The sequence below is a fragment of the Lithobates pipiens genome, unplaced genomic scaffold (genome assembly GCF_037356315.1).
Source record: "Lithobates pipiens isolate NorthernLeopardFrog02 unplaced genomic scaffold, aLitPip1_a1.2 Scaffold_23, whole genome shotgun sequence".
Classification (NCBI taxonomy): Eukaryota; Metazoa; Chordata; class Amphibia; order Anura; family Ranidae; genus Lithobates; species Lithobates pipiens.
The window spans coordinates 242,565,003-242,577,259 of record NW_027507785.1 but is presented as its reverse complement, the minus strand read 5'-3'; positions in this window follow the sequence as shown (position 1 = coordinate 242,577,259).

Genomic DNA, 12,257 nt, shown 5'->3' with positions numbered 1-12,257 from the left:
AAAATGTTGGTAACCAAAAAGTTAAGGGGTGCTCAGGATGTGAAAATAACCCTATACACAGGAATAAAGTATTTGTAAACTTACAATCATTACTTACTGAAAATTACACAGCCTTGGCCCTGGGGACATTATTGTTATGGCCTACTAGGCTTCACCAGCATGGGGCTAATGATTGTGGCCAACATGTGAAGAATATAGAAGTGATCCAATACCAAACGATATTTTGCCAACGTGACGCATTAACATATACACTCACTGGGCACTTTATTAGGTACACCTGTTCAATTGCTGGGTAACACAAACTGCTTATCAGCCAATCACATGGCAGCAACTCAATGCATTTAGGCATCTAGATGTGCTAAAGTTCAAACCAAGCATCAGAATGGGGAAGAAAGGGGATTTAAGTGATTTTGAACGTGGCATGGTTGTTGGTGCCAGGCGGGCTGGTCTAAGTATTTCAAAAACTGCTGATCTACTGAGATTTTCACACACAACCATCTCTAGGGTTTATAGAGAATGTTACGAAAAACAGAAAATAGCCAGAGAGTGGCAGTTGTGCACTCGTTACAACCAAGGTATGCAGAATACCATCCCTGAACGCACAACACATCGAATCTGGATGCAGATGGGTTACAGCAGTAGAAAACCATACCGGGTGCCACTCTTGTCAGCTAAGAACAGGAAACTGAGGGTACAATTCACACAGGCTCACCAAAATTGGACAATAGAAGATTGGAAAAATGTTGCCTGGTCTGATAAGTCTCGGATTCAACTGCCACATTCAGATCGTAGGGTTAGAATTTGGAGTAAGCAACATGAAAGCATGGATCCATCCTGCCTTGTATCAAGCGTTCAGGCTTCTGGTGGTGTAATGGTGTGGGGGATATTTTCTTGGCACACTTTGGGCCCCTTAGCACCAATTGAGCATCGTTTAAACACCACGGCCTGAGTATTGTTGCTGACCATGTCCATCCCTTTATGACTACATTGTACCCATCTTCTGATGGCTCCTTCCAGCAGGATAATGCACCATGTCATAAAGCTCAAATCATCTCACCACTGGTTTCTTGAACATGACAATGAGATCACTGTACTCCAATGGTCCCCACAGTCACCAGATCTCCATCCAATAGAACACATTTGAGATGTGGTGGAACGGGAGAATCATATCATGGATGTGAAACCGACAAGTTTGCAGCAACTGTGTGATGTTAACGTGTCAATATGGACCAAAATCTCTGAGGAATGTTTCCAACATCTTGTTCAATCTATGCCATGAAGAATTAAGGCAGTTCTAAAGGCAACATGTGCTCCAACCCGGTACTAGCAAGGTGTACAAAAGAAAGTGGCTGGTGCTTTGCCCCGTACACACGATTGGAAATTCCGCCAGCAAAAGTACATTGTAATCTTTTGGTCGGAAATTCCAACCATGTGTATGCTCCATCGGACTTTTGCTGGCGGAATTTCTGCCAGCAAAAGATTGAGAGTAGGTTCTCAATTTTTTGGGTTGGAAAAAGTTCAGATCGGAAATTGTGATCGTCTGTACCAATTCCGATGTGCAAAATTCCTACGCATGCTCAGAAACAATTCAACGCATGCTGTGAAGCATTGAACTTCATTTTCTCGGCTCGTTGTAGTGTTGCACGTCACCGCGTTCTTGCCGGTCAAAAGTTCCGAGAACTTTTGTGTGACCGTGTGTATACAAGGCAAGCTTGAGTGGAATTCCGTCTGAAAAAAATCCAAGTTTTTTCCGATGGAAAATGCGCTTGTGTGTACGGGGCATTTGTCTTTACGTAAAATCAAATGTGCACTGCTGCCAACTCTATTGTGCTCTTAACTTTGGGAAAGAGAAGGCTAGGAGATATAAAAGGCAATCCCCAGCATAGACTTTCTCCCCCTCTGACCTTTACTTACTCTATCACCAACAGTTCTGCTAATGCCAGTTTGGATTGGCAAGTTTATATTCTTTGGTACTCTTGGACTGGATAGAGTCATCCATTGTATCATTTTAACAAAAAATAAAAAGAAGAAAGAGCTCAGTTTACTGTAATTATACATTCTTTCTTTTTCTAAATAATCTATGCACATCACACTATCTATGTATGTACACCCTCTGACCGGAAATATTCTCTGTATCAGTGATTAGTAGCCAGAGATCACATGATCTGGGCTGCCTTGGTTGGGAATGGCAGGGCAGTAATTTTCGTCATGGAAAGAAAGAGGAACTGTTCTTTTTCAAAATGATCACGTGATGTGATACTTCTGATATCTGCCCTATTTATTCATGTAAACTGTGAATTTTAAAGTGTATTCTCACATTTGCAGTCAATTTTGAGAAAACCCCACTGTGTATTTGTTATGTGTTCCCATTCACACAGCATACCTGCAAGAAAAATATTAAAAATTATTTCATACCTTTTAGATGTTTCTCAGTTGGCGGTGTCAGCAAGATTTGTTCTTATTAAAAAAGGTTCTAATGTCATTTTTTTTTTACCTTAACGCATTCTCTGTATTAAAGTAACCCCCCCCCCCCCCCATCTGTTCTACCCACCCCTATTCCTAAACACTCACCTGACCTATCCACTACTGTTTTTCGGCTGCAGCACCGCTCCCCTCACTTCCTGGTTTCACCGAAGACATACAGCACAGGAAGCAGGGAATGGGGGCATGGCTTACGGGCACTGTGCATGTCTATGGACAAACACAGCCCAGCTCAGGAGTGTGTGCACACGGGTGCCTCCATAGCACCTAGCTTAACAAGGAGGCACAAGGAAGAAGAAGGAATGGACAACACTGAGAGGGCACCACCAAAGAGGAGGTAAGGGACCACTCTGTCCAATATCATTGCATAGAGCAGGTAAGTATAACATCTTTTTTATTTTAATTTAAAAAAAATGAACCTTTAGTATCACTTTAACTACTTCCAGTCTGGGACAATTCTGACATCCCTCTTGTACATGTAAAAACATCATTATTTGGTAGAAAATTACTTAGAACCTCCAAACAATATATACTGTATATTGGCCCTAGAGAATAAAATGGTGGGTGTTGCATATTTTTATGTCATATGATATTTGCGTGGATTTTTGTAAAAATACAATTTCATTAATTTTAATGCTCAAAAACACAATATAATACCCAATTTTTGGTAATGTTTAAAAGATAATGTTACGCTGAGTAAATAGATACCAAACATGTCAAGCTTTAAAATGAAACCAAACAACAGTAAAAAAAAAAATCTCTATAGGCAACACTTTAAAAGCCTTTACAGATTATCATTTTAGAGTTACACAGGAGGTCTGGAGATAGAATTATTTCTTTCATTCTGATATTCACAGTGATACCTTGCATGGTGTGATCTCCATTTACATATGTGTATAGGACCGACACGTGTGTTCGCATTTGTGCACGGGCATGGGGGACACTTTTATTTTTTCCATTTTATTATTTATTTTATTTTTATTTTAAATCGCACTGTTTTGCTTTTTCTTTTTTTTTATCACATTTATTGCTATCACAAGGGATGATCTCTCCTCTGGCTTCTAATGCAGCCGATCAAACACAGTTCGGTCTGATTGGCTGTTTCACTTGTAGGTAACATGATCCAGATAAACAAAGAACCAAAACTGTAAGTGACTAAGGCCCCTTTCACATGCAACAGATGCCGGCAATGGATCCATCCATTCAGCAAGGGATGTCTTTGCTGATCAATGCTCAGCAGTTGGATGTCAAGTCCGTGTCTGCTCTGCTGATGCAGAGCGGACATGGACACACCCCGCTGTTCTCTATAGAGCGGTCGGATGGAAACAGACCACCTATCCACTTCCAGCCACCTGTCATCCAATCCACCAGATGGATAGTAAATCTGTCAGTTTTTAGCAGACCAGCTCGGATGCCAGTGGGTGTCAGCGGACACATGTTTGCTGACATCCGCTGCTCCATAGAGAAGAATGGAGGTTCCAATCGGGTCTGCCTGAAAAACTGACAGGCAGACCGGATCCGAAAGTCCATGTGAAAGGGACCTTAATTCTCATTATTTCTAGTTTCTGACGTCTCACAGTGGGTGGGACAACATCATTTCCTCGTACTTTGTCCCAGGAACTGGATGCCTCTGACTGCATCCTTACCGGGCTCCTCCTTTGCTTGGGAGAGCCCAGTAAAAGTGGCGGCACCAGGAGGGGGTGGGATACCCCTTCCTGTAAGGCCGGGTTCACACCTATGCATCCAATTCGCATAGCAGGAGAATGTGACTGGCTCCCTATAGAGCCGGTTCACATATCTCCATTGTGGCTGCGGAGCACACTGCACAGAAACGCTCTGCGTCTTTCGCTCCATTTCAGGGCCGATATTCAGGCATAGAATCGACCCTGATTCATCCCTGAAATGGAAAACAGGGACGCACATTGCTCCTGTGCGATCTGCAGCAGGTTACAGTGTGTGAACCCGGCCTAAAAGTAATCCAGCAGCTCTTTAGCTGCTAAGATTCATTTTACAATTAATGGAATTGCTGGCTGAAAAAAATTAAACCTCGATCATCCCTGCAGCTGCACCGATGATTGAGATATCATCCTTCCTATCCAGCAACAAACTGGTACGCTAGATGGGAAGTGGTTAACATACAATGCAAGAAGCCCAGTCCCTACCTTTGTTAGGACAGACAGTGTTTCAATCTAGCTACAATTAGTAATGAAGATCTGTCTGCACAAAGACAGGATTAATTATGGCAAACACTACTCTGTCCCCTCATAAACATAGATAACTACCAAGAATTTTCCTTGCTAAAAATCCAAAAAAGAGCATCTAAACAATCTAATGCTCCATTATCACTTGTACAATTCCAAAGTTGTGCCGACTTTGGAGTGCAACTTTGGATGGGGGTAACTTGGATACGACTTTGGCTTTGACCAGTGATAATGGACAACTGTTGCACAACTGTTGCATTGTATAACATTTAGGTACGACTTTCATGCAACTTTTGAGGGTTAACATTGAAGATTGAAGTCAACTCTACGGTCCTCAAGTTGGATGAAAGTCGGACCAAAGTAGTACATGAACTACTTTGAAGTCGCTGTAACTTTAAAGTATAAGTTCACCTTTACAGAACAATCTATGAGGTGAACTTATACAGGAATAGGGATGAGCCGAACACCCCCCGGTTCGGTTCGCACCAGAACTTGCGAACGACCCCCGCGTTCGGTACGAACGTTAGAACCCCATTGAAGTCTATGGGACTCGAACGTTCGAATTGGAAAGTGCTAATTTTAACGGCTAATATGCAAGATACTGTCCTAAAAAGGGTTTGGCGACCTGCCTCCTGCCTCAGGGGACATGGGTCACTGCAAAAAAAAGTTTTAAAAACTACCGTTTTGGCGGGAGCACTGATTTTAATGACGATTAAAGTGAAAAAAAAAAGTGAAATATTCCTTTAAATATGGTGCCTGCGGGGTGTCTGTAGTATGCCTGTGAAGTGCCACGTGTTTCCCGTGTTTAGAACAGTCCCTGCACAAAATGACATTAAACGGAAATAACACCATTTAAAACTGCTTGCGGTTTTAATGTTATATCTGGTTCCTGCAATATGGTTGAAAATCATTGAGAAACATGGCATGGGTAGCCCTCCCTGCCCATTACCAGCCTATTTGGGTCTTGTACGCATATTAAGGGGAACCCCGTACCCATATTAAAAAAAGGAAATGCGTGTGGCCCCCAGGCCCTATATACTCAGAACAGCAGTATACAGGCGGTGCAAACAAGACAGGGACTGTGTAGGTTTGTTGTGTTAAGTTGAATCTGTTTGTCATTTTCAACTGGTACATTTTTAAAGTGTAGCTCCAGTCAAAAAAACTATCTTTAAGCTTTTTGGAAAACATAGGGAAGGGTTATCACCCCTGTATAATTTGTTTTGTCGTCCATCTTTTTTCATCTCACTTGCTGCTGTCTCCTTGCGTTTGCAAGTAGGAGATGTTTGTAAGTTGGATGTTTGAAAGTAGGGGCCTGCCCTATATTATAGCGGTATGTACTGGGTACAGAGCACGCAGACAGCACGCACTATCTCCTAACACTACTGACTGCAAGCTCTATTATTAACCACTTGTTAGCCCAATGTTTGCATAAAGTGAAAGATGAAGTTATGCTGAGTAAATAAATATCAAACATGTCACTCTTCAAAATTGCACATGCCCGTGGAATGGCGCCAAACGTCGCTACTTAAAAAATCCCCATAGGCGACGCTTTAAATATTTTTTTACTGGTTACATGTTTTGAGTTGCAGAGGAGGTCTAGGACTAGAATTATTGCTCTCGCTCTAACATTCTCGGCGATACCTCACATGTGTGGCACATGCGAGCACATGGGGACATGGGCGCTTTAATTTTTATTTTATTTTTTTATTGTTCATTTTACTTTATTTATTTTAGTTTGACATTTTTTTTCCCAAAAATATATTTTTGATCACTTTTATTCCTATTACAAGAAATGTAAACATCCCTTGTAATAGGAATATGGGGTGACAGGTCCTCTTTACAGTGAAATCTGGGGGGTCAATATGACCCCACATCTCACCTCTAGGCTGGGAAGCCTGAAATAAAAAATAAAAAAAAGATTCTGGCTTTGATCGTACTGGCGAGTTGGTAGAAGCACCGGAGGGCGGTGAGGGGTGGGGGGCGTCTATGGCTGGGTATTTCAGGGTATCACCGAGTATGGCTGGGTATGGCAATTTATGGCAGGGTATTACAGAGTATTGGCGGGGTATTGCCGGGGTACTACAGAGTAATAGCAGGGTACTGCAGAGTAATGGCGGGTACTGCAGAGTAATGGCGGGTACTGCAGAGTATTGGGGGGTACTGCAGAGTAATGGGGGTTACTGCAGAGTAATGGGGGGTACTGCAGAGTAATGGCAGGGTACTGCACTGCAGAGTAATGGCGGGGTACTGCACTGCAGAGTAATGGCGGGGTACTGCAGAGTAATGGCGGGGTACTGCAGAGTAATGGCGGGGTACTGCACTGCAGAGTAATGGCGGGGTACTGCAGAGTAATGGCGGGGTACTGCAGAGTAATGACAGGGTACTGCACTGCAGAGTAATGGCAGGGTACTGCACTGCAGAGTAATGGCGGGGTACTGCACTGCAGAGTAATGGCGGGGTACTGCACTGCAGAGTAATGGCGGGGTACTGCAGAGTAATGGCGGGGTACTGCAGAGTAATGGCAGGGTACTGCAGAGTATGCACTGGTATTGCAGAGTATTGGCAGGGAATTGAGGGGTTAAATTCGGTGAGCAGCGATGTGGGCACTGCAGATGCAGCCCACATCGCTGCTGACACCGATCTCTTTCCCCTCCGCTGTACCGATCGGTACAGAAAGGGGAGGGAGGAACAGGCGTCATAACATGACGCCGGTTTGTTTCCAAGTGATCACTCCGTCATTTGACGGAGCAATCACGTGGTAAACGGCCGCTATGAGCGGCCGTTTACCGTGATGCGCCAGGTCCTATGGACCCAGCGGTCACGGATGCTCTCGAGTGCGCACACCTCGGGGCACGCGAGAGCAGAATTCTGGGAGGCCGTTAATTAACGGCCTCTCTGAGTTAAACAACCGCCCTGAAGCCGTTAATCGGCAATGGGCAGTTGTTAAGTGGTTAAAGCTAGATCACTAGCTATATAGGTGAGGTGAATATAGTGGTGTATACTGCAGTCAGGGCACAGACAACAACCACTACACAGCAGCAAGATAGGAAATCAGCCAAAAACGATTGATGTGTACTGTGTTGAAGGTACACAGAACACCCACTGCTTCAGATGCAAAGTAACACACTACAGGAGGCCGCCTTAAAGGCGGCCTTATATAGTGTGGGGCGTGCACTACACAGCCTGAGCTATGATTGGCCACAGGCAGGATGCCTGTGGCCAATCATGGCTCTCCTCGCTGCCGGCGCTGCGATTGGCCAAGCATGCGGAGTCACAGTGCATGCTTGGCCAATCATCGGGCAGCAATGCACTGCGCCAACGCAGTGCATTGTGGTCCGCGCGCGCGTCACTCGAATTTTGACGCGAACGGCCAAAACGTTCGGAATTCGCCGAACGGACGAACAGCCAATGTTCGAGTCGAACGTACGAACGTAACACGAAGCTCATCCCTATACAGGAACCCCACCTCGCCCCCCCCCAGTCCCACTGACCTGCATGGCAGCAATCACCCGTTCTGAGCCCCAGAATAGCCACCTCACGGCTCCGATGCTTAGAAATCCTCTCAGCTTTCTTTCTTCTTCTTCCCCGCTGAGAGGATAGGCTATGCAGCTACTGATTGGCCCGTGCTGACCATGTGATGGTGCTGACCAATTAGAGTGCTCCTAAACGTACCTCCTGATGGGGCACATTTATTTCTAAGCCTCAGAGCCGTGAGGCAGCTATATTTGGGCTCAGAATGGGAGAACGCCACCTTGCAGGTCAGCAGGACTGGGGGGCGAGGTAAGGGTCCCATGTAAGTTCACCTTACAGATTTTTCTGTAAAGGTGATCTTACCCTTTAAAGAGAAAGTAAAGCCTTCCTCTTTAATTAGGCCTACAGGTAAGCCTATAATAAGGCTTATCTGTAGGTACTGTAAATATCGCCTAAACTTGCACCTTGTAGAAGATATTTGCTGTATACGCTGGCGCTGACATCATCGGCGCATGCGCACTAAAGAAACAGCTTGCCGTTTCTTCAGGGTCCCTGCCGTGACTGGCGGCTCCCATGCACAAGAGTGACGTAGTCGCGGCTCTGACCAATAATAGCGCCAGAGCCTGTGAACCCGAAAGTAACTCCGGGAAACATTTCAGCCCTGTCAGCGGTGTGTCAACAGCAATCCAGGGCATCATTCTAAGGTAGGTATTTCATAATGAGCTAGTATGCAATGCATACTAGCTCTTATGCCTTTGTCGTGCAGGTTTTAGTTTTTTTGTTTTGTTTCATTTTTTGGAGGTTTACAACCTCTTTAAGTCACACATATATATGAATGGTTATCATTGGAAAACATGGAGAATGACTTGTCATGAGACTTTGATGTCCAAAGTTGCATGATAAGTTGCACAAGTGTGAATGGAGCCTAAGCTGCAATCTGTAAATCTTTTTTTTTTTTTTTTTTAAGTTATGCTATGTGAATGGGGACATGTAACAAATATAAAGTATGTGTTATCCCAATCTGATTGTTAAAGTGGAAATAAACTTTAAGGACAGGTCCTCTTGCATATACATTTTTCTTATAGAAACATTTCTTTAAGTTATAAATTCGTCCGATCTGTCATTTTAAAATAGTGACTTCAAGTATGCTTGTTTTAGAAAACACAATATATCTAGTAACAGAAAACCTTCGGGGCAAGAGTGGCAGAAACCTACACCAAGAAAATATGTTTACTCCACTGAGTAGGCTACTCCACCTAACTGGTTTGAACCTCTTTTAAATAGATGTTGTTTAGTGAGCTGTGTCAAATCAGATTTACAGCATACACTGTCCTTAAAAGCAGCTGTGGTGGGTAATATTTCACTGGTTACTTATACATATATCGCCTTGATGCATTTACATCAGGGATAAACACGTAATATCACTGCAGGAGCTTTCAGGAACATTTATGACTAGAAAAGCAAAAAAGAAAAAAAAAAAGATTTTTATTTTTTTTATTTTACTTTCTGCTTTTTTCCCCTCTAAAATCAATAATCACTTAATGGCATGTTCCACCTGCAAAATGCGGCCTTCACCTCCATTAGCGAGCTACTTCTGCCAACAATTAATAACTGCTTGAACACAATATACCCAACATGACTTAGAATAACTGTTAAATTAATAACCTCAGGTCCTCATAATGGATTGAAACATTGTAACAATTGCATTCATCCAGCATGTTTATTATTTCTGTAACTTAAGCTTTTTAAGGTTTTTATATGGCTTTATGATTGTATTATAAAGAACAAGACTTGCTTTTCTCTCTGAAGTATTGAAGAGATACTATAGAACTCAGATTTTTATTATAATGATTATTTTATTATGTTTTCACAGAGGTAAGCATGTTGTAGCATTATAGAAAAAAAAAACGTAGATGAAAAAGTAATCTAGCTCAAAAAACACAAAGTGCATTCATTTGAACATTTATCTAAGCTCATAGGCATGCATAGGGGGTGCACTAGGGCCTAGACACACCCCAATCACCCTGTGTGGCACAGATTCCACCTGCTGATATTTCACCAAAGACCCTCAACAGGCTTCCAAAAAAATAGTAAAAAAAATTAAAAATAATAAAAATAAAAAACTACGGACACCGTCCACTGCCCTACTGACACTAACCTCTATCCTACTAACAAGTCCACTGCTCTACTGACATTATCCACTGCTCTACTGACACTAACCTCTGTCCTACTAATAAGTCCACTGCTCTACTGACACTAACCTCTGTCCTACTAATAAGTCCACTGCTCTACTGACACTATCCACTGCTCTACTGACACTATCCACTGTCCTACCAAAACTGTCCATGTTTTAATACATTTGGGGTGCACACCCTAATGCAATAGGCTGTGCACACCTATGGCTAAGCACCATGATTCTTATAGGCCAGCACCAAAAGGTGTGTTCTCATCTCACATCCTTGCCAAGAGCCAATTATTTCCTGAAACCTGGTCTACTAGTAATTTATTTTGCCAACCTTGTCCTACACTCAGAATTTCCATAGTCCAGGGATCTTTTAGCAACAGTAGTGCCTAGGGAGTCACAACCCCTAATCACCACCTGTATGAGAAACCACATCTGTCATTGTAACTTTTAGGCTGCAAAGGAGTACCAGAGCAGTTAATGGACAACTCTGCTTTTGTTGACCTTCTCATCTTCTTCCTTCCCCCATCAGGGGAACTCACAATGTAAAGTTTTTACCTTTATCCTGGCTCCTGAGATATTCATTGTGCAGTTAGGTCTAAAGTTCTATGGGTAGCTGAGTCCAGCCATAAGAAAGTATGAGGCCACATGGGTAAGTAAGCAGTCAGAGGGCCTGTGCAAGACTTTTTTCATGAAGCCAACAAAGTAAATAACTTACCTGCAGCCCTGCTCTGGAAATTCATTGTGCAGCCTTGCCCTGGCGCTACATCCCTAGCTCCATCATAGTCCTTGATGACTGTGTCTGCCATGATTGTGGTTAAGCCATAGGAATGAATAAACATGAGGGGGAGCTGTAAATAGCGAATTCGCTAACAGTGAACTAGTGTGCACTACCGTGATGGCATGATTATGGAGGTCTTATGGGCAGACCTTTATCAGAGACCTTATGGGCAGACCTTTACCTTCAGCAGAGATGAATTAAGGTGGCATAGGAAGGGTAACCACTTTTGTACTACTATCCCTTTAATTTGCATTGTCTGTACTGGCACACCAACTATCTACCCATACATCTTCCCTCGCAAAGGGAAAGGCAGAGGCACAGCTTTCACCAATTTGACTACCCTCTGATTTGCTGCAGAAGAATGAAGGTTGTAGCTGGGTCACCTGGACATACATGAGCTTTAGGTTGTCATGTAGAAGAACCTGGGCAACTTCAGTGTATCATAAATTGGAAAGATTTGGTCATTGGCTTCCTGTCCAAGGCTGCTGGTGACAACTTAGGCCAACAGTATCTGGTAGGAAACCTTTTAACTAACCCCTAGCATGAGCTGCTGACCTTTAAGAGTACATTTCTTTCTAAATACCATTTTATTGTTATATTTCAGGTTTAAGTGGCCCATGATAAGTTCAAATACTCATTGTTTTCAGCCACTGAGTCCACCAGCGACTGAAATATGTGAGCTGCCATTGTCGACCTGCTTTTGAAAATGCAGGAGCTCGGACTACAGTACTTTCTGAGTTTCAAACAGTAAAAAAAAAACTAGTTTTTTCAGCCTCCATTCTCTACCCAAAACATTTTGGCTAGAGGTACACTTTAAACAGGGTCCCCTGTCTCTCTTATCTCCATCATAAATGCAATTCTTCTAGTGATACAGAAAACAAATTGCTTTCTTGGCCAAAAACTAATGCTATGTGTAACCAGACACTTCTATACCCACTATGCCAGTGGGGGCTCCCTCCCATCAGAATACACAGATCAGCACTGTGCCCATTGGCTACAGCAATGGTTCTCTAGCAGATCCATTAGACTAGCTGTCTGTTGAACAGACAGCTGTATACATGTACCGAAATACATCTGTTCCCTGCTGAATGTTTCCCTTGCTAAAGTATGGATGTACAGAAAAAGGTCTTAAACCAAAAGA